The sequence below is a fragment of the Phaenicophaeus curvirostris genome, chromosome 16 (assembly GCF_032191515.1).
Source record: "Phaenicophaeus curvirostris isolate KB17595 chromosome 16, BPBGC_Pcur_1.0, whole genome shotgun sequence".
Taxonomy (NCBI): Eukaryota; Metazoa; Chordata; class Aves; order Cuculiformes; family Cuculidae; genus Phaenicophaeus; species Phaenicophaeus curvirostris.
Genome location: NC_091407.1, coordinates 4,789,255 through 4,816,653, shown reverse-complemented (window position 1 = coordinate 4,816,653; position 27,399 = coordinate 4,789,255). Strand labels below are relative to the sequence as shown.

Here is a 27,399-nt window from a genome sequence, read left to right as displayed (position 1 = left end):
ATGGAGGAGAAGAAAACAAACCTTGGAGCTTCCCCCCCACGCACCCAGCTCCCCAAGCACAAATGAGAGGGATGGGGGGAAGCCATCCGGGCTTTGTTCATTTGGCTTTTCCCACCAAGAGCCCTAAGTGCATGCAACGTGCACGCTTGAACACAACATCTTGCTGATGGTTAAGTCACCAAGTTGAGCAGGACCCCACCCAGCAGGAACAGGGGTCACAGCTCTGGACCCTTTCCTGGGACACATGATTCTCCCCACACCAAGGCAAGAATGAGGGATGCTCGGCTCCTCAACGCAGCTGGCCACAACTTCATTTGCTGAGGGCTTCTCTTACGATCTGTGGTCCTCAGGCTACTGGGTCATCTTGAACTACGCTTTGAACCCTACACTGCAGGGCAAACCACGACAGGCTGTATAGAGGTCAGACCCAAATAACAGATTGTAAAACTCCTCTGACTGATGGGGGGGGAGGATGCTTTGGGAGGGCTAGAGGGGAAGAAGGGGTAAGAGCATACAGCTTTCTCACGAGCTGCTGTCATAACCACACCAATTCCCATCTCCACCTCCCCAGCCTCCCCCTGTGCCCCTCCAGCTCCCTTACACAGGCAGACAGCCACCCTGCACCCCCAGTGCCACCTCCTCCAGGCCCTCCTGCCCTACCTCCTCACAGTACATGGAGGCTCTAGGTCACCCTCACCCAGAGATAACTCACAGCTCCTAGGAGGAAACGATAATAAATAATTGCTAGAAGCAAATAATAATAAATGTCTAGCATGGGGACCCAGACAACCTCTGTGCTAGGGGCTGTACATATATTCACCACTCCAGCAACCAAACTACACCTCGCCTATCATGCCCGTCCTCCTCTTTCTCCGCATCAAGCCCTGGCTACTGCTCTCCTGGTGTTTAGCAGACATGGGATCAAGGCTCAGAGTCTCCACTCCAGCCCCTACACCCCAAGGTTCCCACAGCCCTACTGCTTTCACAGCTCTGCCTCCTTCCTCGCTCACAGTTTGGGATCATACACCGCTGCCTCACTGAGCCCCATCTGGGTCACCTCCTCTTCACCAGCCTCCTCTGGGCCTCTCTTTGCTGCTGACCATCCCGCCTCCACCTCACCCCACCCAGACCCTCAGCTCCAGTGTTGTGCTGCCATCACGCTCACTCAGATTCTCCCCAGGCCCTGCGTTCACAACACCAAAAAAATACAGCAACCATACCAGATCATGCAAAACGCTGCTCTCTCAGCTCATACCCCCTTGCAATTCCTGCAGCTGCTTCCCCGCTCCACCACCCTTCACCCCAAAGCCTCGATGATGGCTCTACCAGCTGCCTCCCCACACTCGTCTCACAGCTCAGAAAGGCACAAGCCTACCTGCAGCAAGCCCCCAGCCCCACAACTTCTCCTCCTGAGGCTCTTCACCACTCCACAGCAGCTCCTTCTTAAGTTTCTCTGCTCCACAGGGCTTCCCAGTGCCCTTTGCTGAGAAAGCGCGTAATCCCAGACATTTGCTACACCTGGAGTTAACACTAATTTGCAGCCAAGTGCCAGCAGCTGGGATGCTGCAGGCGTTTCTGTGCTGCTGTGGCTTCTCTTGGCATGAAACAACCCCAGCCCTGGAGCAGCCAGCAGGGAAACTCCACCTAGACCAGCGTGGCTGGGATGCACCTGGCTGCTGCTTTCTGTGTCCCTCCGAGGACAGGTCTTCACTGACAGAACCCGCTCACTCGCCACCAACACATGCACAGGGAAAACATGCATGGGAAAAAAATTGCCTGAGGATGGGGTTGAGACTCCACAAACAGATGGGAACGGGCCACGTATCCCATCCTCATCACAGCTTTTCTAACCTCAGCCCTACATCCAGAGCTCGACTCGAAAACCTCTGAAGCACTGGCCAAGTCCTTCTGTTTGCATGCGTTGTGCAATCCCATGATTAGCATATGATGAGAGAATCGAAATAAATAATCCATACCTCATAATAATAAAGGTAGCACCTCAAACAAGCCAAAAGCCTGACCTTTCATAGTTAAGCCGTCCTGGTGAGAGGTTAGATGTTGTGTTTTCTGATCATCAAACAGGAAAGCATTAGCCAGACAGGGAGAACAAGCTCTTATCTAGACCTGATTTCTCTCCCCTCCAGGGGATCCTGTAGGATATTTCAGTTCTCTCTCGCTCGCTGTATGACTCTTCCCTCCCCCAGTTGCTTGAAATCAGCCAAATTCACAATCTAATCTGGCCGGGAGTCAAAGGGGAGAAAAATCAAGTCCTAATGCAGTGACTACTTTGAATGGGGAATTGAAGCCAATCAGAAAGGCATTATTGATCCCTTCTCGGAGCACCTTGGTCAGGGAGGGGAAAGCCACGGGCAGCCGCAGAGCTGCCCTGTCAGGCCTGCAGCTTTCCCGGTTGTCACCCAGGCTGGAAGCCGGTGTGAGGGGAGAGCTGGCCCCGTCCGGCACGAGTTCCCTGCCCGTGCAGGCACGCAGCGAGAGCACACGCTGTCCCTGTGCCATGGCACGCGCTAGCCCACAGCACGCACTAGCCCATGGCACGCAGTAGCCCACGCATGTGCAAGAGCGTGACCCACACGCTACCCACCGCGGCGAGTTTGTGCGCCAACTCTTCCAGCGGGCATCGCTTTGGAGAGGACCCAACCGCGAGAGCCAGGTCGCTCCACCAAGCGCGGGCAAGCGACGCGTGTGAGCACAGCGAGGGCTGCGGATGCGTCGGGGCAGCGTTATCGCGGGGCAGCTCTGGGCGAGAGCCAAAGCGCAGGCTGCGGGGCAGGGAAAGGGGGCAGCTGGGTGTAGGTATGGGTGTCCCCGTCCCCCCAGCCGGGACCCGCGAGCTCAATCCCTGCGTCTCGCCGGGGAGGCAGCGGGGCAGGTGCGGCAGGGGAGGCTCTGGGCATCCCTGGGTGACACCCGAATGCTTCGGCCCGGGTCAGAGCTGGCTACTCGCTCTTCTTACGTAACCGAGAGCAGGGACGGAGCGGCAAAGGGGGTGCTGAGACGGAGGGGAGAGGAGCGGCTCCCCGAGACTCCCCGTAAAAGCAAAGGGGGCCGGGGCAGGAGCCGGAGGAGGGTAAATCGAGGCCGGGGAGGCTGCGTTGCCCCCGACGGGGCTGGGGGTGACCCGGGATGCTGCCGGCCCGGGGAAGGGGCTCAGCCCGGCGCCCCGGAGTCCTGGGAAGTTTGGGTCATCACGCATTTTGCAAGGAGGCAGGAGGAAAGCATCTCCTCCAACACACACACCAAAAAAAAAAATATAAATAATAAAAAAAAAACCCTCGCGGGGTCCCGGGGGCTCCTGTGCCCCCAGCCCGGACACCGCGGCGCCCTGCGGCCACCGGCTCCTCCTTACCTGCCGGCGTCACGTCTGCTGCTGCCTGCCCTGCTCCGGCTCTTCCTCCTCCTCCTCCTCCTCCTCTCCTCCTCCTCCTTCTTCCTCCTCCACTCTCCCTCTCCCCGCTGCTCGGGGCTCTTTATGGAGATTCATTCATTCATGCCTTCCCATCGGTCCCTCAGCGTTTCCCTGCCTCCCGGAGGCAGAGCGTGTGACGCCTCGCCCCTTTCCAGCCACTTTTCCGCTGTCACCGGCGCTGCCCGAGCCCGGAGGGGCCGCCAGGCCGGGACACGCGTGGGGGCAGCGGGTGCGAGGTTGGGGAGGGGCGGGGGGAATGCGGGTGGGCTCGGTGGCGCCCGTCACCGCGGCGTCGGGTCGCCCCCGGGGCTTTCCGCGTTGCTCTCACCACCCCCCCCCCCCAAGCCCCATCCCACGTTTCTCCCACCGGGTGGGTCCGCACCCCTCGAGCAGCCCCTCGCCCACACACCCCCCCGACCTCGTCCTCGCTCCGCGCTGCCTCCGCACCCGCGGCAGCCCCGCATCCCGCTGGATCGGGGAAAAGCGCTGACTCAAGCCCGGGGAGGTGCGGCTGAGCCCCGCGAGGGGAACCGGGGCTCCCCCCCAGCCCCAAGCTTGGTTCCCCCCCCCCCCCCCACCTCGAGGAGGACGCCCCCATCCCGGGAGATGCTCGCTCGCCTCGCTCATCGGGCGATGCTCATCCCTGCGGACCCCCTCCCCGGGACGGCGCTTCGGGGGGCGCTGGGGACCCTCTCCCGTGTGTGTCCCCCTCCCCACAGCCCGTCGGTGCCCGCACATCCCGAGGCGAAACCTAGGAGGGGCGGGGGGGGGGGGGTCTGGGGAGGTGTAAAGCCCCGCGAGGGGGTGTCACTTGAGGTGCTAAACTTTAGGAGGGTCGCCTCCTCTCTGCACAGGCACCGGGTTATCCACTTCAGCCAAAAAATCCGCTTTTTCCCTTAAAGGTACCACTGGAAATCTGAAGCGCAGCGTTTGGGCGCTGCCGGAGCCTTCCGAGTGACAGCCTGTTAAATTTGGGGTGAAACCCCTTAAAAACGCTCCCCGGAGGGCCCCGCCCCGGTGAGCTGTGCCCACCCCCTTCGCCACATTCCCATCCGTTTCTATGTAACGATCACTTTATGTCCCCGCTGCAAACTTCTAAATATTTAACGCGGCGCAAAGCGGCGCCGGAGCGCACGGAGCTGCCGGGAGAAGGCGAGTCCCCGGCTTGGGGGGGGGGACGGGACTCCCCCAGCCCCTTCCCCTCCCTCCACGAGGCTTTCCCGGGACTGTAAATCGCAGCCTGGACGTGGGCAGCATCGCAGCTCCCCCCGGTGAAGAAGGAGGCAGGGATGAGCGGGGATGCGGAGGTTTCTGCTCGAGAAAAAAAAGCTTGAGGAGGAGAGGAGGGGGCGGGGGAGGAAGGTGGGGGACACACACACACCCCCCCGCGACACGACGACAGACCCCGATGGGTAGGGAGGTCCCCAGCCCAAACCCAGACGCTGCTCTTCAGATTTCCAGTGGTACCTTTAAGGGAAAAAGCGGATTTTTTGGCTGAAATGGATAACCCGGTGCCTGTGCAGAGAAGAGGCGACCCCCCTAAAGTTTAGCATCTCAAATGACACCCCCTCCCCGGCCCCTCGCAGGGCTCACACCTCCCCAGAACACACTCCCCCCCCGTCGGGTTTCGCACCGAGGGCTGCGGGGAGGGGGACACACACGGGAGCGGGTCCCCAGCCCCCCCCACCGACGCGCAGGGATGAACTTCCCCGGGCACAAGGGGCGAGGGGGTCCAGGACACCCCTGGGGGTGGAGGGCAGCGCCCCAGCCCCGCACGGCAGAGCAGCCGGGGTACCCCCCCCCCCAGCCCCGGCAAGAGCTTCATTAAAACGCGACCAAGAAAATTCTCCAGCATTTTAACTGGTTTAACTGGGCGGTTTAACTGGGCGACTGTTAATCCAGGTGCTCCGCGCAGCCTGGATCTGGGAACTGAGACGCAACTTTACAACATCTGTGACTATAACCCAAACTGCCAAACACCCACCCGCCTGGAACACGGTCCCACCCGGCCCCCCACCTTTTTTTTTTATTATTATTATTTCTTTTTTCCCCTAAAAAACAAGCGAAAGCGGCTCAAAACTCCCAGACAGGCACCTGCCCCCCTCGCACCGGGCGAGGACGCGGCGTCTGCCCCGTCGTGGGGACCGGACCCCGGTGGGATGCGGTGTGTGTGTCCCCCCGCCCCGAGCACCCCCAGCTACCGCCGCCCTCCTCCACTAATTTCCTTTAATTAAAGCTGGATGCGCGGCGTGTTTCGCGAGGACAGAAATAGCCGCCGGGGGAGCGCGTGTGGGGAGGCAGGTCCAGACCGTGGGAATTGCAGAAAGGATGGGGGGGGGGGAGCGGGGCTGCCACAGCCCCCACCCCAAGGGGGTTATTTGGGGTGGTGGGTGAGAGGCAGCCCCCCCCGAGCCATCGCCGGAGGGGAGGTGGGGGGGGGGACACACACACTCTGTGCTGCCGCGGCCCCCGCTCCCCCCCGGCTTTCCGCTCCCCCCCGGCAGCGGCGACAGGCGGGGAGGCTCCCCCCCCGCCCCGGGGACACCCCGAAACGGGGATCCCCGAGGGGAACCGCGCCTGGAGGAGCCGGGGAGCGGCTCCAAGCGAAAGCCCGGGGACTCCCGTTGGCGGAGGGGACGGCGACCCCGCTCCCACCCCCCCCCAAGTCCCAACCTGCAGACGCGAAAAGTTTAGGGACCCCGAGCGGCCACCGGGGGGGGGGGGGGGGAAAGGCACCGGGGCGGGGCAGGGGCGGGGGGCTCAGCCCGGGGGGGGTCGGTCGGGCTGCGGCGGGGGCTGCGGGAGCTCGTACCTGCTGGGCGGCGGCGGCTCCCCGTGCGCAGCCCCGAGGCGCGGCGATGGGCGCCCCCGCGCCCCTCCAGGCGGGCGGACGGCCGGGGGCAGGAGGCGGGCGGCGAGACGCAGCCGGGAGCCGAGCAAATCCCGGCTCCGGAGCGAGAAGAGAAGGGCTGCAGCTCCTCACTGCGTCAGCCGGAGAACCCTGCCCGTGCGGGAGGCGACGGGCAGCGCTGACAGGCCCGGGGGCGCGCGGCGGCTCGGCTCGGCTCGGCTCGGCGCGGCTCGGCTCGGCTCGGCTCGGCGCGGCTCGGCTCGGCTCGGCGCGGCTCGGCGCGGCTCGGCTCGGCGCGGCTCGGCGTGCTCGGCTCGGCTCGGCGCGGCTCGGCTCGGCTCGGCGCGGCGCGGCTCGGCTCGGCTCGGCTCGGCTCGGCTCGGCTGCGCTGTCACGGCACGGAGCGATAAGCGGCTTGGCCGGGAGAGCCGGGCTGGAGCGGGGAGGGGGGAGCGTGTGTGAGGGAGAGACACCGCGTGTGTGAGTGACACCGTGTGTGTGTGTGTGTGTGTGTGTGTGTGACACCGTGTGGGGGGGGCACTGCATGGGACACTGTGCATGGGACACACTGGGTGTGTGACACTTGCATCTGTGTGACACTGGATGCATGTGACACTGACACTGGGTGTGTGACACTTGTGTCTGTGTGATACTGTGTGTGACACTGTGTGTGACACTGACACTGGGTGTGTGACACAGATATAAGTGTCACACAGGCTGTGTGACACTTGTATCTATGTGATACAGGGTGTGTGACACTGACACAGGTTGTGTGACACTTGTATCTGTGTGACACAGGGTGTGTGACTGACACTGGATGTGTGGCACTTGTATCTGTGTGACACTGGATGCATGTGACACTGACACTGTGTGTGTGACACTTGTGTCTGTGTGATACAGGGTGTGTGACACTGACCCTGGGTGTGTGACACTTGCATCTGTGTGACACTGAGTGCATGTGACACTGACACTGGGTGTGTGACACTTGCATCTGTGTGACACTGGGTGCATGTGACACTGACACTGGGTGTGTGACACTTGCATCTGTGTGACACTGGGTGCATGTGACACTGACACAGGCTGTGTGACACTTGTATCTGTGTGACATAGGCTGTGTGACACTTGTGTCTATGTGATACAGGGTGTGTGACACTGACACAGGCTGTGTGACACGTATCTGTGTGACACAGGGTGTGTGACTGACACTGGATGTGTGGCACTTGTATCTGTGTGACACTGGATGCATGTGACACTGACACTGGGTGTGTGACACTTGTATCTGTGTGATACAGGGTGTGTGACACTGACCCTGGGTGTGTGACACTTGCATCTGTGTGACACTGAGTGCATGTGACACTGACACAGGGTGTGTGACACTTGCATCTGTGTGACACTGGGTGCATGTGACACTGACACTGGGTGTGTGACACTTGTATCTGTGTGATACAGGGTGTGTGACACTGACAGTGGGTGTGTGACACTTGTATCTGTGTGACACTGGGTACATGTGACACTGACACTGGGTGTGTGACACTTGTATCTGTGTGACACTTATGTCTGTGTGATACTGTGTGTGACACTGACACTGGGTGTGTGACACTTGCATCTGTGTGACACTGGGTGTGCAACACTGGGTGTGTGACACTGACACTGCATGTTTGACACTTGTATCTGTGTGACACTGGGTGTGTGACACTGGGTGTGTGACACTGACACTGGGTTTGTGACACTTGCATCCATGTGACACTGTCCATGTGACACTGACCCTGGGTGTGTGACACTGACCCTGGGTTTGTGACACTTGCATCCATGTGACACCGACCCCAAGTGTGTGACACTTGCATCCATGTGACACTGACCCCGGGTGTGTGACACTTGCATCCATGTGACACCAACCCCGGGTGTGTGACACTTGCATCCATGTGACACCAACCCCAGGCGTGTGACACTTGCATCCGTGTGACACTGGCACTGGGGGTGCGACACCGTGCGAGGGGAGCAGTCTGTGAAGGTGTGAGTGCCTGTCGGGGACGGCTGCCTCTGGGGGGGTGACACTGTGTGTGTGACACTGCATGGGACACTGACACTTGTGTCTGTGTGCCACGGCGTGTGTGGCACTGACACTGTGTGTGTGACACCACGGGGCAGGGGGGATGTTTTGGGGTTGGTGAAGGTGTGCGAGTGCCCGTTGCGGACGGCTGCCTCTGCCTGTGTGTGTGCGCAGTCACACCCTGCGGGGTGCAGCGTGCTGGGGGGGTATCTGTGTGTGACAAGGCGGGGGGGGGTGTGCAGGAGCGTGGCTGTGTCTGTATTTACGCACGCGTGTCTCTGTGAGCCCCTGTGATCCTCTCTGTGCATTCATGATTGCGTTACCCCCGCTCCATCCTTCACACCAAAGCTGAACCTGCCCAGCACCAGGTGATGCTGGGAGCAGGCTGGCTGGGACAGCTGGGACAGTGATGGCACCGGGACAGGACCCCTGCCCGCTGCCACCTGCAGTCCCCAGCCCTTCCCAGGCATCCTCTTACCCCAGACCACCCCTTGCCTGACCCAGAGGCTGCCTTCCCGCCTACCCTGGTTCTGTTCTTTTTTTAATGCTGTTTTAGCGACACAAAACACGTCTTCAAGGGTGATTGAAGTGTGGCTGGCACCGAGCCGGCCCTTGGAATAGAAGTGCTCTTCTCTTTCTCCAGGCACTGTCATTTGAGGTAAGGACTGACCAGTGTGTTTCTTGTGATGGCCCAAGGCGGCTCAAACCATCACCAAACCCACCTCCCAGCCCTTTGCAGCCCTGCAAGGAGGTGGCAGGGGAGACGGAGAAGGTGGGATGTAGGAGAGAAATGTCACTCCTTTCAGTTTAATAGCAATACCAGCAGCGCAACCACAAAGAAAACTGAAGCATGGAGCAGTAGGGCTGGGAGGCAGCCTGGAAACAGGCAAACCATGACCCCTCTCCAAACAGCAGCTGGCAACCTGGCACGGTGTCCGGCTGCATTAGACACGCAGCCTCAGGGAAGCACCCACAAAATCACCCCCCTGTGTGATGAACAGGATGAGGCAGGGAGAGGGGCTCCAGGATCTCATGCTCCACAGTCTGGCCTGCTCCCCGACTCACTGGGGAGGCCGTGAGGCTCGATCTCTGTGTGATCTGGTTGCTCTGCTGCTCTTCCTTTCCCCTTCCTCACCACCACCTGGGCTCACGTCCTTGAAGCACGGGAGACCCCTCCCTCCCTGGACCACGGATATTCCGTTGCTCCCATGCCTCATGGGATGCCTTGAAATCAAGGAGTCGCTGTTGGAATCGCTTTGGCACCGTGATCCATTGCACGGAGACCAGCAGCGAGGAGAGGGAAGGTTTGCAAAAGGCTCTTGGCAAGTTTGCTGCCTGCTGGCACGCAGTGCCCAGCTCCCCAGGGCTGCTCTGGGAGAGGCAGCATGCTCAGCCCTCGAGCCTCACCCAGGCTTTAAAGCAGCTTCATTCCAACCAGCTGCCAGGCCAGCGGGGGCGTGCAAAGACGTGGTGCAATTGAACAACTTCGCAAACCGAGATAAATAAATAAAAGAAGTAAGTACTTCTGAGCAAGCTGTTCCAGTTTGTCTGGGAGGAAGTGACGCCAGCCCAGGCTCTGGCCCTATATTTAGTAAAAATCTAAACCAGACATTGATAATATTATTAAAGACAGGAAGGAGTAAAAGAAGACTTAGCCTTGCTGGGATGACTGATCTTTTTCCGTGAGATGGCAGGAGGAGTGCTGTGAGAAAAGTGTCTCGGGTCAGGACAGGCTCTGCGGGCCCTTCCCCTCAACCAGCAGAAGACGACGTCTGACACAGCAGGTTCAAGCAGTCCTAACCCAGATTAGCAAGCAGTACAAGAGGAAGAGTTGGTTAATAAAACATTGGCTGTTTCTCCCAGCGATGTGGAGGAGGTACGAGAACAAGAGCTCTTCTGCCACCTCTTGTAGCATCACCTGGAAGGGAAATGCTGGCCAGGGGACAGAGCATTGGCTGGGCAGCGCTCCATTTGTTCATGCAGAACGGGGAGGTGTTCCGTTAGTTAAGGACATCAACAGCTCTGAAATGTGGTGTGACCTTGGGTGAGCGACATCGCTCCTGGCCTTGCTCAGGGCAGGGACCGAGTTGTCCCCCGTGTGGTGCCCACAGGAGCAGGGCTTGACGCTGGGTTCTTTTTGTGTCACGGTGATGGTGACAGCCCAGTGTCCTCTGAGAGAGGAAAGCGCTACCCAGGATAGGGGAGTCTGGATTGAAAGGTGGAAACGTCACAGCCTTGTATCAGAGCCTGAGGGACAGCTAAATGTCCCCACCCTACCTTCATGGGACCCCATGGGGATCTCAGGACAGAGGTCTGGGGTCCTTTGCTCAGTTATACCATTTCTCCCCTCTCGAAAGCAATTAATTCAAGTGACTTAAAAAATCACAAGCATCTGAACCCCCCTTGTGAGACCCATAACAGCAGTGACCCACCGTGCACAGAGGGTGAAAGTCCAACCAGCTTCACTCCACCCGGGCTCCCAGAAGGGCTGTGCCTGCAGCTCCCTGCTCCTGCTATAAGCATGTGCAAAACGTGCTGTGACAGGGAGCTTTCACCTCTGAAAAGGGAGAGCATCCTTGCGGTCAGGGTATGATCTCCCCGCTGCACGTCTCTGTGAGACTGGCAGGTGTCCTCCAGCTTTCGAGGATGAGTAGATCTGCCCCACCACCGAATCACCATCCGGCACGATGAGGGGATGCTGCTGCGTGGTTCCCAGCGATGCACCAGTGTGCCTGTGGGTGACTCCCTGTCAGAGGGATATTTTTTTTTTGCAGCCCAAGATGCTTCTTCGCTGCTGTTGTCAAATCCTATCTAAAAATCATCAGACTAATTAGAAAACAAAAAATGACATTTTACAGGCTGTTAGTGCTGTAAGTGGACTAAGGCCTTATGGTATTTAAAGGATGTTTGGAAAACAACCGCAATGTTTACATCTGGGAGAGCGTTACTGGGCTCAGGCAGAAGCTGCATTTCAGAACACTTTTGTTTAACATACTCAACCTCGGTGATGACAAATATTACTGCAAATCATTACCCCAATTTTTCAGGGTGCTAATACCTCATCCATTACAAATCATATCAGCTGTAGACTTGGCAGCTTGGACGCGTTTTTATAGATTCCCATTTGTTCTGATTTTCTTTTTCATTTTTGTCTTTGAAACTCTTAAGAAGTCAATTTTACATCAGCAAAAGGTATCAGGAGGTGTAGACAGGAGACTTCTGCCGGCCCACAGCCCAGGAGCAGAGTGGTTCTGCATCATGAATTGCTCTGCTTAGGGCCTTCTACCTGGAGATGGTAGAGACATCCAAGACTTGTTTGATCTCTAGATCTACTTTTGCTTGCTGGGCCTGGCAGCTAAGGTGATGTCCATGAGGACAGTGGAATTGCCATGCAGATGCTCAACCACCTCTCAAAGTGGAGACACTTCCCTGCACCATGCGCTGCTTGTTTTGACCACAAAATGGGCTTGATTTGGTCCTGTTCCTCCTTGTTGACACTGACCATTTTGTTACGCTGGCATCCTGGTCCCATAAGGAATCCAGCTGCTATGACTTTGGATTCAATGCAGCAAGGTAGGTGCCCTTCACAAAGGCTACAGGGGACTCACCCCACTGTTGGTGGTTTCTTTTGGCCCCTCAGGATACTCATTGTAGTGCAGATTACACAGCTTCTTCCACCTGCAGACCTCCAAGAGAGCAAACAGCATGAATAATTCACAATGAGTAATTTCTTCAAAGATTTTTGTCTTTTGTTTTCCCTGTCATACACACATTGTCCATGAAGAGAAAGGGAAATTCTCCAGTGCCTTCGTTCAGTGTTATTTACAAGCCTCTGCAGAATAACTCAGCCTGTGGGTGCCTTCAAACCAAGGCAACTGCCATCAAATCTTCAAGTTACTATTTGGGTCATGATCCAACAAAACACACATTTCAAACCATGTATTCCAGGACAACGTCCAAAACCCACCCTGTGTGCTTATCCACCTCTGAACACCAGTGGAAGGAGAGGAAAGGCTTGTCACTGCCCTTCTTGGCACTGCAGAGATGCAAGCAGAGACATCATGAACCCCATTATTACAAGTGGCCACTGGTTTAGGGACCTTAAGACTTGAAAGGTGCATCGCTGATACCCGAGGTTTAGTCTGCTTTGGAATGGTGGTGGAGGAAAGTCAGTCTGGGTCTTGACAGCAAAATCTTCCCTTCGTTGCTGTGCCTTCAGTTCTCCCGTGCTCCTGGTGTCCCTCTGGGACATCTCCACTGACCCTTGGCTCAAGAAGTCTCCCCTCACACACAAGAGACCCCATTTGTCCCTCAAAAGGCAGAGCTGGTTTATGGCTTGTCAGTGGCACTGGCCAAACCAAGTCATGATAGTCCAGGGCTGTCATCGAGATGAAGCTGCTTAGCTTTGCCAAAGCCATCCCTGAAGCTGATCCCCAGCAAGAAAGGTTGACGGGGAGCACACACTTGCCTCTGAGACATGTAGATGCAGCATGACTTTCTTTTCATTTACAGAGCATCAGATTGCACATTCCCTAGGAGCTCTGATTCATCCCTTCCAAACCCTAGAACAAATACTCCAAAATCAGTCTACAGCATGGGGACAGGCTTTGTTCAGTGCTTTGAAAGAGAGCAGGTAAAGTCATTACCCTCACTTTGCATAGCAAAAATGATATGCATAAAGCTGCATAGAACAACCCTGCAAAGCTCAAAGGAAACAAATGGGCGACTTGCACCATGAATTTCAATGGGACTTTGTGCCGCCAGGATAATAGCCAGCAAGACAGTGAAATATTGCATTGAGAGACACTGGGCAGTAAAAACAAGTTCGACTTGCTAATGCGGTGGAATATCCCGCAATATCGCACAGGGAGAGATTGCAGAGCAATTGTACAGGGGCGCGTGAAGCAGCCTGAGAGATTAACAGAATGGGCACGTGCTTAGACACAGGACAGGAATAATTTGGGATGGTGGCCAGGGGGGCTTTTAAACACAGTTAATTACCCTGCAGCTTCTTACTGAAGCTGCCCACCCTGGCTTGAAGAACTATTTATCCAGCTTGTCTTGGAGGCAGCACCTGGTTTGCAAGGGGGTCTCCAGACAGTTTTTCACATGGGTTAGCTAGAGCTCGCGGGGCACTCAGCCTGCAGGAGATCAGCAGTGGCTGCAGGGTGGAGATCTGTAACCAACTTTCTTATTATTCCCAGCAGCTGCCTTCACACTGGTCCCTGGCTGCCAAGCAAAGTTGTGCTGCCATCCCAAGCAGGACAGACAAGGGAGAGCTTGCAGGAGAAGGGGCTGGCTCCAGGGAGCTCCTGCAGCATCCATGGCAGCATCCCAGCACTATGGGAACGGTGCCCCAAAGCATCGCTGCCTCCTTCAAGCTCCCTGCTACCTTGGACATCCTCAGCAGGATGCTCGGTGGGCCACGGGCTCAGCAAAATCTCTAAATATTGACAGAAGAAAATCATTCTCCCACTTGACACCCGGAGAAAAGGAGGCTTCCATGTAGCTGGATAGCTCACCCCAAGCTGGAACAGAGTGAGTTAGCATCCTTTAAATTAAAGAGCTTTAAACAGCATCTTCTCCCCAAACTGCCACTATATCCATTTCAATAGTTACAGCAAACACTTTCCAAGTAAACCCAGAGGAAGAGGAAGAAGGAGGGAGAAAGCCAAGACAGACAGTGCTGTGATATGGCAGGGAGAGGGCCAGGAGATGCCTGTTTGAACCAGGAGCAGACGCTCTGTTACTGAGACAAAGATGTAAAAGCAAGCAATTCCCTAAGGCACCCTAAACCTTTATAGATTGCTGATGGTGAAAGCAGTAAATGAAAGGACACCTTTGAGTGAGCACTCATGGATTAAACAGTCTTGGAGGCTGTCCCCATGCAAAATAGAGTGTGTCTTTCAAGGCCGTATAACTCCGCAGTGGTTATAGCAAATGAGGGCTGCTAAAGCCAGACAGGGAAATCTCACCAGAATCTTCAAGTTGTATTTTCAAGATGTCCACAACAAGGGGCAACAGATGCGCGATAGCCTGACTGCCACCATGGAAATTGGCTACTGGTTCCCATGCATGGACATCTGGCTCTTTAAGGGTCAATTGTATTTTGGGCTGAAGGGAGCTGGCGAGAAAGAAGAGAAGAGCTGAAATGTGTAGGTGAAACTACAAGACAGGTTGATTAGGTCACAGCTATGGCCACTTACACTCTTTGGCTCTGAAAAGCAGAAAAACACTAAGATGGGTGAAAACAACGGACAAACTGGAAATTCAGACAGGAATCCAGCTATTCAGGACAGCAAATCTGGGATTAGTAACACCGTCTTCCTCTCTTATTTTAAGGCTGACTGGAGATCCAGGAGAACAGGACCATATTCAGGAAGAAATGGGAATAGGTTCAGAATGAGTCATGCAATGCATCTCCTTTTCCCTAGGATCCCGGGAGCAGAGACCTCTGAGTCCTCATTCTTCCTTATCTGACTCCAGGCAGGCTGAGTGCAGCCTTGAACTAAGAGCGTGGGGAGCAACTCTCCTCCATCCATGCCAGCAGCAGCACCAGGACTCCGGAGGTAGCGCTGGGGTAATTTCCCTTTTATTGACATGACGTTCGGCTGACTCAGAGAGGTACCTGGCAAGGAAGGGGCCACCAAAGAGGCTGCAAAGCTGCAAGCAGACCCCATGATGAGACCTGGCTGTGCAGTGACTGCAGACATTGAAAATAGCATTTGTCTCCACTGAGACTCACAAGCCCCTTGGGAAGGGAAGGACCTGCTATTCAGTAATGCCATCAGATCCTGGGGGAATATTTTGCTCAGAGAGCAGGAGTTCAGAGAATTTCTGCAGCTTCCCCTCCCAATCTCAATTTACCTCGCCAAATTAAAAGCAGTGTGGGCTGGAAACAACGTTAAAAGGAAAAGAAAGGAGACAGAAAAATCATGCTGAGTGTATTGTTCTGGATAAATAAGACATAGGCGTGTTGCGGAAGGTAGCTAAAGCCGTCCCACAAATGGTCTTCTCCTGCCAGGAAGATGTGACAAAAATAATTACTTGGGCTATACATAATTATGGTGTTTCTTTGAGCAGCCGCCTGCCCTTGGCACAGTTAAGGGAGCATTTGCTTGGTATTGGTTAATGGCATTAACCATCAGCCTGTTAATGTCCTAACCCACTAAATGGGCTGGGATGTAGCGAGTGATGTAGCCAAGCACCCACCTCTGTGTTTGCCCATCCCAAGAGGGGAGCACCATGTACCTGTTGCAGGAAAAGTGCTCCCAGCTGCCATTCCCAGTTGCACCAGTGCCTGGAGAAGGATGGACCCCAGTCGAGTCTGCATCAGTGTCTCCATTTGGGAGATGCTGGTTGCCACTGGCAAAGCCAGCTTGGCCCCACAGGTGCCAGCAGTGGTTTGTGGTCCTCAAGGGAGGTAAGACCTATACTGGAAAACACAGAGTTGTTTTGATGGTGAGAAAAGAAAGAGAAGAGGTAATGAAATCACTTTTTTTCCTTCCCTTACATGGAGGATGCTCCAGATTCCTCCAGTTTTGGTCCAGTTGCCAGAAAGGCACCTGTTCCATGGGTCACTTGGGGAAACCTCCATGGGATAAATTAAATGTTCTTCATTTAATTCTCCCAAAGGAGGAAATAAGAGTTTTACAACCAGCTGTCAAATGCTCTGCAGCTAAAATATCAACAGAGTATGACAGGCGCAAGACGGAAAAGCCTCTGAGGTTTCCCTTTATTGACTGGGAAGTCTCTGTTTTTTATCTTATTATCTTTCAAGCTAAACTTATATGAGCTGAACAATTAGGGAATTGAATAGCATCATTGGCAAAGATCATCCTCTCCCCAAATAGCTGACAGTGATGAATACCTGAGAAGACCCATTGCTTCAGCATGGTGGCATTTAACAGAACAGAGCATTTTATCTCATCCCATACAACCCATTTGGCCAGAGGTGATGGAGATCCAAACATCCTGCATCTCCTAGAGGTTTATCTGGCAATAATCTAGTGTTTGGGTCACGCAGAGCCGGGTCGCAGATTGATAATCACACACTTGAAGATCACAGGCAATGAAAATTATTGCTGTGATGGCTGGAATAAATTATGCAAAGCAATGCGTTATCTGGAAGCCTGCAACACACAGGCACACACACGCACACACACACACACACACACACACACACTTCGGTGATCTATCACTCTCCATGCAGATGTTCTGCTGCAAAGACATTTTAATTAATACATTGAAAATACGTTTCCTGCATTGTCTGAGCCAGAGAAGAGCAGGGAAATGATGCGAAGTGGGGGAAAAGCCCCCACAGGAAAATAAATGATGAAGGGAAATGCAGTGACTTAAAACCAGTCATAACTAAGTGGTGTCTGAACTGGAGCCCAGTTGCACATTGAGCTACTATTTGAGGAAGAGTGAGCAGTGGGAACTGAAGATGCTCTCCCGAAGGCACTATGGGGTTGTGGCTGTAGCACAGCTCCTCAGTACTTCCTACTCCTTTTCCTCCTGCGAGGACGTCCCTGCTCCCTCTCTCCATCCCTGGCTTCCTCACTGCCTCCATGGGCAGCACCTGGTAGGACCCAGATTAAGGGTCCTGTTCAAACCAGAAAACCAGGAAATGCCTGCATTGACTCTGAGGCATCTGTTCTCCAGCTCCCAGTGCAGAAAAGGGAGGATTAATGGGGGTACAGATCTCCAACAGAAAGCACAAGCTTGCTACGGTGTTTAGATACAAAAGTGAGCAACTTTTTCACAAAGCAAATGAGGGGAGAGCCCAAACTGTGCAACCTCCAGGCTAAAATCCCAAATAATCCACCTGACCCAGGTCCAGAGCCTCCGATGCTGCAGAATTAACCCGGGCTGCCCTGACCTCCCCTCGAGCCCTTGTATGAAGTTGCTGGGAGCATTTTCAGGCAGCTCCTTGTGCTGCCGTTGCCACCAGCCACCTGCACTCAAGGTCTGGCAGTCCTCCAGTGCGGTGCCAGCATCCCCCACGTGCCTGCGAGGGCACGCAGCGCCTGCCACCGCACATTTGTCGCAGCGTGAGAAACAGCAAGAGACGATCCCCAAAAAGCCCAGTGCCTACCCGGTGGAGGCAGCTCGCTGCGGCTGGTGGCACAGGCAGACCCTCCTGGGAGCACCACCATGGGTTTGCTTAGACAAAATCTGGAGCTATGGGTGAGGGCATCTGTGTATACGGCTCAGGACTAGCAAAGGCAGCAAAGCTGAACCACCTGGACATCCACAATTGCAGCGCAGTTGCCTGCGAGCATCACTTGGTGATGCACATAATTAGGACAAGTATGTGTGTGTGTTTTCCTTTGATACAGGAAGATGGACGGATATTTTGCAGAACTATTTCCTTCCCTAAAGTGCAGATGCTGTGCCCTAGTCTTCTTACAGCCACTTTTTAATCAGATGCACTGGGCACAGGCACACAGACCTCAACAAGCATTGTGGAGAGGCAAGAGCCTGCAGCTCCGTGCTGGGAATATCAGTGGAGACACAAAGTGATTTCACTCCCAGCTACACATCGCCTGATTGACACCCTGTAATAAAGAGATTCACCACATAATTACCGTGCATTCGGGATGCAGCACCAGTATTTTTTTAACCCAGTGACAGCTTTAAACAGTACTTAAACTATATGTTTATATTAATGTCATTAGTTATTTTTGTGTATTTTATGGAAAAGGTTCTTCCTTGAAACAATGAAACAGTAAACAACAGCTCAGGTGTCATCCAGAGACATCTCTACCTCTACTTTCAGTTGAACAGGAATCGAACAGGAGAGGAAAGATCTGAGCCGAGATTGAACAAGCGGCAGCTTGGCTTGTTGAAAACAAGGGGTGCAGGATCAGGCGAGGCTGTAGAGAGCCTCTCACTGCTATAGGCTGAATGCAGGAGCCTGGAAAAATCTCTTCTGCACTTAGTGTCCTGATGTGGCAGCACGGACTTGCCACATCTTCATACGTGACAGACTGTCGGTGGCTGAGACCTGACCTCTGTTAGCACACCTGTGGCTGGGTACAGCCAGGATGGGGGCACAGGTGCTGTTGTATTCAGGTATCTATCCCAGCTTCGACAGAAAAGATGTTAAAATAAGGTTATAACAAATGCGAAAAGGAGCTTGGCATTTACTAGTAGGGAGAAAAAATAATAAATGATGTTTTTTATTAAGAAATATTACCTAGAAAGTTTATTTCTATTCCAAGGGCTTCCAACAGCCAGCGATGTAATAAGGAGGGAAAAGAAAATGGGAAGAGGGAAATTAGAATAATCAAGATGATTAAATAAAACCACACGCGCACATATGCCTTAAGTCAATAACACCTAGATGTCGCAGTTGGGTTTGTGTTTTTCTGCGATGAAAGAAAGGACACATTTCATAAACTGATACGAATTATCCTGGAGTCAAAATGAAAATGGGTACAAAAGAGGTGGTGAAATATTACCAGCCAGGAGTGGAAACATGGGTCCCTCCATCACTGTCACCGGGAAGCTACGTCTCTAGCGGATGCACAGAGCTCAGCCCTGGCGCCTGTTGCTCCACCGTGAGGATTTGGGCAGGTACCAGGAGCCCCGGGAGATGCTATGATCTCCCCTCCAACATCTCTACGTTTCCAAACCCACCTGGCTACTAGCTGTGACTGGGCACAGCAGTATGGGATGGGGCAGGCTGCTCTCTGCTCCCACCAGGCATGGGGGCAAATCCCTGTCCTTCACAACTATGTATTTTAAAGACTCATTTGGGAGTTTGGGGAAATCCAGCTACCAGCTTTCACAAAGCTCCTTGGCCCTTCTCCTCAACTTCCTACTGTCACCAGCAAGCTTTTGTAAATCAGGAACACAATTTCCATTCTTCTAGAAGCATGATCCTTCCTAGGAGCTCCTCCTCCCACTGGTACGCACAACACATGCAGCCTGAGGCATCAACAATGCTTCGTACCAGCTTTGCTCTTTCCACAGGGCAATGCCGAAGAACCAGATCAGCACAAAGTCCTTCAAGGTAACACTGGGACTTCACTAGCAGAGCACTGACAGAGGATTACTCTGCCCGTATCCAGCAGCCACAGCCCCGTCATACCACACTCTTGGAGGTACCAATGTGGGGGCTTCAGCCCTCTTCGTGAGCTTGGTACAGCTCCTGGTGGTGCCCCTACATGCCACGGGGTAACACACGACCTGGGAATACTCCTCTGCCTCCTGCTTTGACTTACATCCCCTGCTTGCTGCGATGCCGTCCCAGGGCTGGGTCACATCTCCGCAGTGGTAGTCACCCATCATTAACCAGGTGACTCAGGCACTTTTCCTGAGCTGCTGCTCAGGTCCTTGCTCGTAGCAGAAGCTGTCATCATCCTCTCTTACATGCGCGACCTTGCACTGCTGACACTCAGATTTAATCACTCCTCCTCTACTCATGTCGAGATCACCCAGATCTTCTGGTATGACATTACGTGTCTCTGCATTGAGGATAATTCCCAGCACTGTGTGTCCAGAGCATTCCATTAGCATAAGACTAATTTTTATACCAAGGTCATTAACTAAAACATCATATCATGAAAACACTGTCATTCCTGAAACCTCTGCTTGAGAAACTTCTGAACCATCAGCCCTTTGCTCTGTGCTTCCCTGGTCCACACTGCCCCACCTTTTGTCCCACTAATTCCTGACTCTTCTCATAAGTTAACAGGACATGAGATGGGTGAGGCAGCCAGGCTGGGAAACTGCCTGGGAAGTGAATTTTGGGGTAACAATGGAAAAAAGATAATGCAGCTTAGGGAAGAGGCTGGTCTGTGTACACACGTCTTACAAAGGTGACCCAGCTCTCAAGTGTGCATCTCAGCAGCCTTGTCAGATGCCTTCAGGGGCAGATCTCAGGTCTCCAGTGGATGGAGGAAGCCTCGGTATCCATGAGGAGCCATTCTGGAGCTCAGCTGATGGGAAGGGCAGTGCACACGTCCTCGAGGCCCAAAGTCTCTTTAACTTTTCTCTCTGGATGAGTGGCAGCAAGAAGTAACCTCATTGATTGCATTTCTTTGTATGACCCCATCTAAAACTTTCGGCATCAGATAAACAACTCCCAAGGGTCAATTAACATGTCTTGAGATGATTAGAGTCTGACACTGATGAAACCCAGCAGTAATTAGCAAATTAAAAAAAAAAAACAACCCTTTTGATTAGTACTCAGCATAATTCCCTCCAATTATTCAAAGTTCATGACTACAGGGGGTGGAATATCTCCAGGAATATTTATTTATATCCCTATTTTTTTCCAATCAACTTTGTGAATCTAGTTAATCATCAGCACTTGAACTTGTTAACTTGGAGAGTTTCGGAGCTGTCACTCTGTCTGATTGCTGGAGACAGCCTGGGGAAGAGTTTGGGGAGCACAGAGAATCCAAATACCTGTTTCAGGCAAAGAAAAAGCCACAAAAAAATAAGAAGAAAAGAAAAAAAAAATCCCAACTCACTGCACCAGCAGAGAAAATAAAAATACAGCGTTTTCCCTCTCTTTGTTTAGAGTCACAGCTTGGTGCTGGCATGTTTTGCATCAGCCTGTCAGACAGTGCTTTGCAAAGGCAGGCAATACACCTCCTTCTGCACATGGACAAAATCCTCTCTGAAGGGATGTTCATGACTGCAAAGCCCAAATACCTGGGCAAGAGCAGCCCAGGCAGGCAAGCTTCCCCTGAAAATGTGCTCCATGGTAATGCAGGCAAAGAACAACCTTGAACTATTAAGCTCTGTGGCTGCATGTGCAGCAAAACCATCCCTCAGCCAGCCCCCAGTTGGGGCTGGGGCAGGGCTGACCTGCCCACTATCCATGGCAAGCAAGGGTAAGCCACAAAAAAAGCTGGAATTGCTCTGGAAGTTGTTGTTGCCTGCAGGGAAGCTTTGCTAGAGCATTTCATGCCTGTCTTCAGATAGCATGAGAACAGTTTTCCTGCCCTAAATCTTCCCACATCCTTTCCAGCAGGAGTGAAGGGACAGGGCCCAGGAAACCTCTCTTTCCCTATCCCTCTCCAAAGCTTCTCTGTTGGCCCAGAGATGGGGTGGGAAGCAGCACCCCCACACTGCTGTCCCCACAGCCTCATCTGCCTCAGAGCCACCTCTGTCTCCTTGCTCTCACAGATGCCTCCACATCTATGGGAGAGGTAGATGAACAGAGAGCCAGTGGCACCACCACCTCAAATGATCAAGGTGGTCAGAGCACCGCGGGACTTTATTGGGAAGACGCTGCAGTGGAGTCAGTGCAAACCTTTCAGATTAAAGACACTCTGCAGAGAGGACAGGCACCCTCTCATCTCCTTACAGAGGGTCTCAGCAGCCCTATCCCCACTGGCCCTTGTCTCCTACAAGCCATGCCGCTTGGGCAGAGACATTCTCTGTCCTGGTGACACTCAGGGACTGCCCTTGCTGACCTACATGGGGCCAGGGGGATGTGACCGCCTGGACAGCAGGCTTGCCAGGCTGAGCTGCAACTTCTCCACCCTCTGCTTCATTAAAATCTTCTTCCCTGCCTGACTGAGCCCTGAGGGATGGAGAAGACTAGTCGAGATAGGAAGACATTTGCTTAAACCTTTCAAAGCCATTTTTCATTGGACTTTTCTATATTCATCACTGCAGACTAACAGAGATTTTCTCTCCAGTTTAGATGATTTTTTTTTTAATTTAATCCTATCCAGCGAGAGCCCTCTAGGGAGCTCCTAACCCTGCTTTAATAACATGCTCATTAGCGAGGTTATTCAGGGAGTGGTTTCTATTTGACACTCCAGCATCTTTCCAATTAATGTTCCTTTAAAACAAGCAAACCTTAAAAAAGAGAGAATATCAAACAGCTTAGAGTCAGCACTGTGGGAAGCCGGCAATTTCCTCTGGATTTTCATCTCCCTTCTCTCCAAAATTTGAATCTTAGTTTCCTAGACATTTGCTGAGACAGAACTAGATAAAAAGACTACAAGGTCCTGCCATCCTGGCAGCTCAGGGACCTCAAACCGCCACCAGCACACCAAGTGGGACACCAAGCAGAAGGATCCCGGGTAGAGAGGTTGTGTATTGATACCAAGAAGAGATTTGCACAGGGTTTCCATCCATTTTGTCCTCAAGTCATTCCCCACCATTTGAACTGAGATACGTGGATAATTGTGTTGCCTACCACAGCTTGACAAGCACGTCCCTGCCTATGACACAGGGAATAATGTCCATGTCACCCATACCCAGTTGTGTGAACAGCTAAACTCTGAGTCTGCTGGCATCCACCACGCTCTATTATCGAAGTCTCCCTTAGGCTCTTCTCTTTGCCTTCCCCAGTCTTATGCAGAATTTTGGCTCTTTCCTTGTTAATTAAATGACAGCTGTCTGCAGCCAGAGCTTGAATTACACCTGCCTAAAGCGATCGACAGTGATTAGAATTGTCATATCATTTTGATTGCAAAGATTCCCATGCAAGTCAAAACAAGCAAGGAGTGCGGGCATATGCTGAGCACTATTGCCAGGGCTGTGAGACAGCTTCCCCTCTGCCGACACACACCCAGGGCCTATCCCAAGCTCTTCTTTGCAAGAGCTTAAGAGTAAGGCTGAGCAGAATGATTTAATATTTTTTTTTTCCCTTGGGCTATGGCTCCTTGCAATGGTTTGCAGTAGGAGCAGAAGATGCTGATGCTGGCCAGAGCTGTTTGTGGGACCCGAGGTAGTGCTAGAGATGAGGCACAGCCCACGGGGATCCGGCTCTGCTGTTTCAGGATTATTGCTTTACATCAGGCTTGCAGCAGCTGGTGTTTCCCTGGCTTGTTTTATGACTGTAGCGGAAGAAGAAAAGCCAATGAAAGGGATATAACTGAAATAGGGCAAGTAAGAAGCAGGCACATAAAGATGAAAGAGTACAGATCAGCGAGGCTATATGGAAGCTCTCCCCAGCAAGCATCGTGCCAGGATTTCCCTGGGGATTGTCCACTCCCTCTCTCCATGCTGCACTGCGGTGATAGTGCCAGTCCTCTGCAGTCTCTCTCTGTTCCCCCATAAAGTCCCAATCACACAGAGCAAATGGGACGCCCAAGACTTCCCAGTATGATGGGAAAAGTCTGTCCCTGTTCGATACAGGCAGAACTCACGAGAGCCTGTGACGGCACAGCTATGTCGGGAGCGCTGGGACAGGAGTTGTGAGCAGCCTGGAGACAAGGGGGTCAGGCATCGGCTGAGCCACTGATCCCCTTCTTCCACCAGCTCTCCCATCAAACCAGGCATGATGTTTTCAGTAAATATCAAGCTAGCCACTAAATGGACAATCCAAGAAATCATCAGTGAAATCAGGCTGAATTTGAGAAAATTGCAATGAAAATCCCTGGTGGAGGAAGGCAGAGGGAAGAGGTTGCCCTTTAGTTAAGGAAACTTTCCACTGTGGCTTCAAAGGGCAGTTTTCTTTAAGAACAGATTTCACTTACAAATTGAAGCAGGGAGAAGGCAGGAAAAGTTTCTTACAGGTTGAGTGATATTTCAAGTCCAGTGACACAGCTGGGGTCCCCAGCTGAAAGACAAAGGGAGAGGAGGGGGTAGTACCTCCACTGAATTCTTCCCCCCCACCCCGGTTTATTGGATCAGATACTAGTCACAAGCTCTCTAACTCACCAGCTCTGCTCTCCAGCCCAGGGCCATGCCAGGGGCACCCACAGGACACTGCTGGGGGAACGTCTCCCTCCTGCTCAGTCCTCCTACAATGTCATCGCTCGGTAATTGTGGTGCCCCTTTCTGTTGCTACAGAAACTGCCATGATGTCATCCCCGCAGATGAGGAGGTAACGCAGGAGCTCCCGGGAAGGGCAGAGAGGTCACACAAGATTGCATCCTCCCTGTACCAAACCTCAGGCACCCTGTCCCCAGGCACACAGGGCTGTGCCAGGGAAGGAAAGAGCTCAGGAGGAGAGGTGAACGACTTTGTGTTCTCAGGAACCACGTTTAAAGCTTTCCATACTGAAAAGTCACATTTTTTTTTGAGGTCTGGAATAGATTCTTCGATGTATTTGTTTGGAGCAATAATGACATCCAGTGGCTGGTTAGCTCAGTCCTCAAGGGGAATTGTGCATGAGCATCCTCTGTCCTGTTTCTGTTCAAGGGTGTTAAAGTGGGACAGACCAGAGGAGACAGAGTTGTTTGCAGGTCACTCCAGCTTCTCTTGCACCTGGAAGAATCAGCATTATGATGAGCCCTATGGCTCCTTCGGCAGCTAAAGAACCTGCTCCCAGGACATGTTCCTGCTGGATCCTCCTCAGCAAGCTCCAAGCCTGCTTCATTTGAAGTTTAAAGTCTCTTGATTTCAAGGAGGGAGCAGAATGAGAGCCAAGAGCTCTGCTTCTTCTGGCTGCCCCAGGCGCACCCTGAGCTCACTGGAGGAGCTCATATGGTGAGCACCAACCCACAGAAGTGAGTGAGGAAGCGTGAGCCCTGCACACTGACACAGTTTGTGTCATTGACTGACAAGAGATGAGACATTTGAGGCCAGGCTGAGCTCTTTCCACGCCCAATGAAACCAGAGGACTCTAAAACATTGGAACACCATGACAGGGTATGTGGGCCACAGGATTCCCCAGGCATATACGTTGTGGGGAAGGGGACAATGCCTGGGGCACATCTCAACTCCAGCAACCTCAGCACAGGAGAAGCACTGTCGTCTATATGGTGGAGCAGGACCACATCTCCTTGGTGACAGGAGGGGGGTCTGAATTTAGTATCTCCTCCCAACCATGCCGTCCTTCCATCAACCCTAGCTAGGCTGTGTGTGTGGCATTTGCAGAAACATCAGCTGGAAATCCTCTTGGCAGCCCTCCTCCTGCAAGGTCAGGCTCCCAGGCAGACACAAAGCCAACCCTAAAAAACCCAAGCAGCATCCCAGGGCCTTTGGCATGACACAGGGAGTTCTTGTCCCTTTTACCCAAACCAGGGGCTGGGACAGCACTGTCTGGGGATCTGACACGCAGCATATCAGTGGGATTTAGATGGGATGTAATGAGACTCATTGTCTCAGGCTCAGCCACCATAATGGCCTCATCAGATCCCCTGATGACAGCAAAGGCAGGAGAATGATTTATTTGAAGCCAGAGCCCAGCTGTTGGGTCTTCAAGGTCTCTGAATGCATTCCTTGCAGAAAGTTAGTTTGGCAAAGGCTGTCAGGAGCAGTTTCTCTGTTCCCCCCTGCCAACGATTACTGGGTCAGGCGGAGGTTTCACTCTGGAGCTGATGGCTTTACATGCATGAATGTCCCTGGTTCCCCTCAAGGCTCCGGCAGCAAATGCAGCTCAGTTCATATGCGCCGGTCCAGACCCTGAGCAAATCACTGAGGCATGAAGAATACAGTTACGCAAGCAGAGCAGCAAGCACTAGAGCCTCTGCCCCAGTAGCTCTCAAGATGGGCTGAGCTGGCAGAGGGGCTGGCAGAGACCAGGCTGCCAGTGCTTCTGCCTGCAGCCAAGCATTCCACAGGGCTTGCGCTCACCACGGGGGCTCTGGCTCCCCGCATCGCTGCTGGAGGAGATGAGGTGATTGGCATCAATGTGGGTGCAGGCTATGGCATTGGCACAGTCTCAGGAGCCCTTGGCAGAAGCCATGAAGCTTTTGTCACATGTGCTGTTGCTCATGGAGAAGGGAAGGAAGGGGAAAGAAAAGGAAAGAAAGGGAGGAAGCGGAAAAGCTATTGTAGATCCAAAGGACCCTTCCAACACAACACTTAATAGGCTTTCTCCTGTTATATTAGCACTAGACAATCAAACTGTTCAGCACAAGGTTATTTCCCTTTAGGATAGAGCGGTGACTTGGCGAATGCTTAAGGAGATCTAACAGACATGTTATTGCATTCCTGAAGGCTGAGGGATCACCAAGGACCCATGCTGGTCTCTAATTGCCTCTGTGCTTCTGAGTACACTGAGTTTGGAATGAGATCTCAGCTGAAGTCATCCCAAGCCCTGCCTTTGCCCTGGGGAGGAAGGGACCCCATTCCCAGGCCAGTCTCCAATACTTAACATTCCTCTCCCAGCTCACCTGTGCAGACGCGCGGCTCCGCTAGGCTTCCTGACGCGCTGTTGCCAGCTGCCATTGAACAGCTGCCACTTCGTCCCCCTGAGAGGTCTGTTTCCTAATGCCAGCATCCAATCCTCTATCACATCGCAAAGTGCTGTGGGAACAAATACAAATTGTACCGGCATCATCCACCGATTACCTGCAGCAAATCCCCCTGCCTGTGCTGGAGACCAGCTGAGCACACCAAGCGCTGTGCACCAAGCTGTCTGCTGCCCACTTCAACTGCACATCCCAGACTCCAACCAGTCTTACTGCTCAAAAGTGAGGTTTGGTTACGTAAATTGACTATTTTCTCTTCCAGCTCATGCCCACAAGGTACTGTTTTGTTAGTCACTAATTAAGGAGAATAATTTCTTTCCTTCCTTTAGGCAGGGCTCCCTACAGCCTTATATCTTAGCTCAAATCTCCCCTACTTTCCTCCATAGATTTGGTTTCCTTAATCTTTTGTCCTTTAACTCTCCACTGCAATTTCTCACTCCATTGCCTTACTGCTGTGCCCCAAGCTGAGTGGGATTTCCCTGTGATGTCCCCGGTGCTGTGCAATACATAACAGTTCCTGGGTGTTACATGCAGAACCTCCGAGTGGCACGTCACCTGCCATGGGATCTTTTTTCACTTTCTTTCTCTATCACCCTTTCTCCTTTTGTCTTTCTCTCTTTCTTTCTCACTCTTTCTCTTTTTCTCTTTCTTTCTCTCCCTTCCTTCCTTCCTCCCTTCCTTCCTTTTCCTTTCTTCTTTTCTCATCCTTTTCCTTTCTTTCCCTTTCTTTCTCTTCTCTTTTTCTTGTATACCTAATTTTCTCTGAATGCTCAGATTTCAAACCAGTCACCATTTCTGTCCTATTGACTTCTTTCCCCCCCTTACTACATTTCATTTTAGGATGCTAATTTACCCAGATTGAGTCATATTTTCAAGAATAAATATGTCCGTGTATTTAAAACTCTGGGTCTGAGAGATATGGGTTTAACTCCCAGTGCTGCCACATTCTGTT

At 53.0% G+C, this 27,399-nt stretch overlaps 1 long non-coding RNA gene across 1 annotated transcript in view; it reads right to left on the bottom strand.

Moving 5' to 3' along the window:
- LOC138727788 (uncharacterized) overlaps positions 1–3,567 on the bottom strand; it is a 55,468-nt gene extending 51,901 nt beyond the window's left edge. The window contains exon 1 of the long non-coding RNA XR_011338613.1: positions 3,368–3,567. This is a non-coding gene — a long non-coding RNA (uncharacterized lncRNA). The remainder of the gene's footprint in view (positions 1–3,367) is intronic.
- Between the last annotated feature and the right edge of the window lie 23,832 nt (positions 3,568–27,399).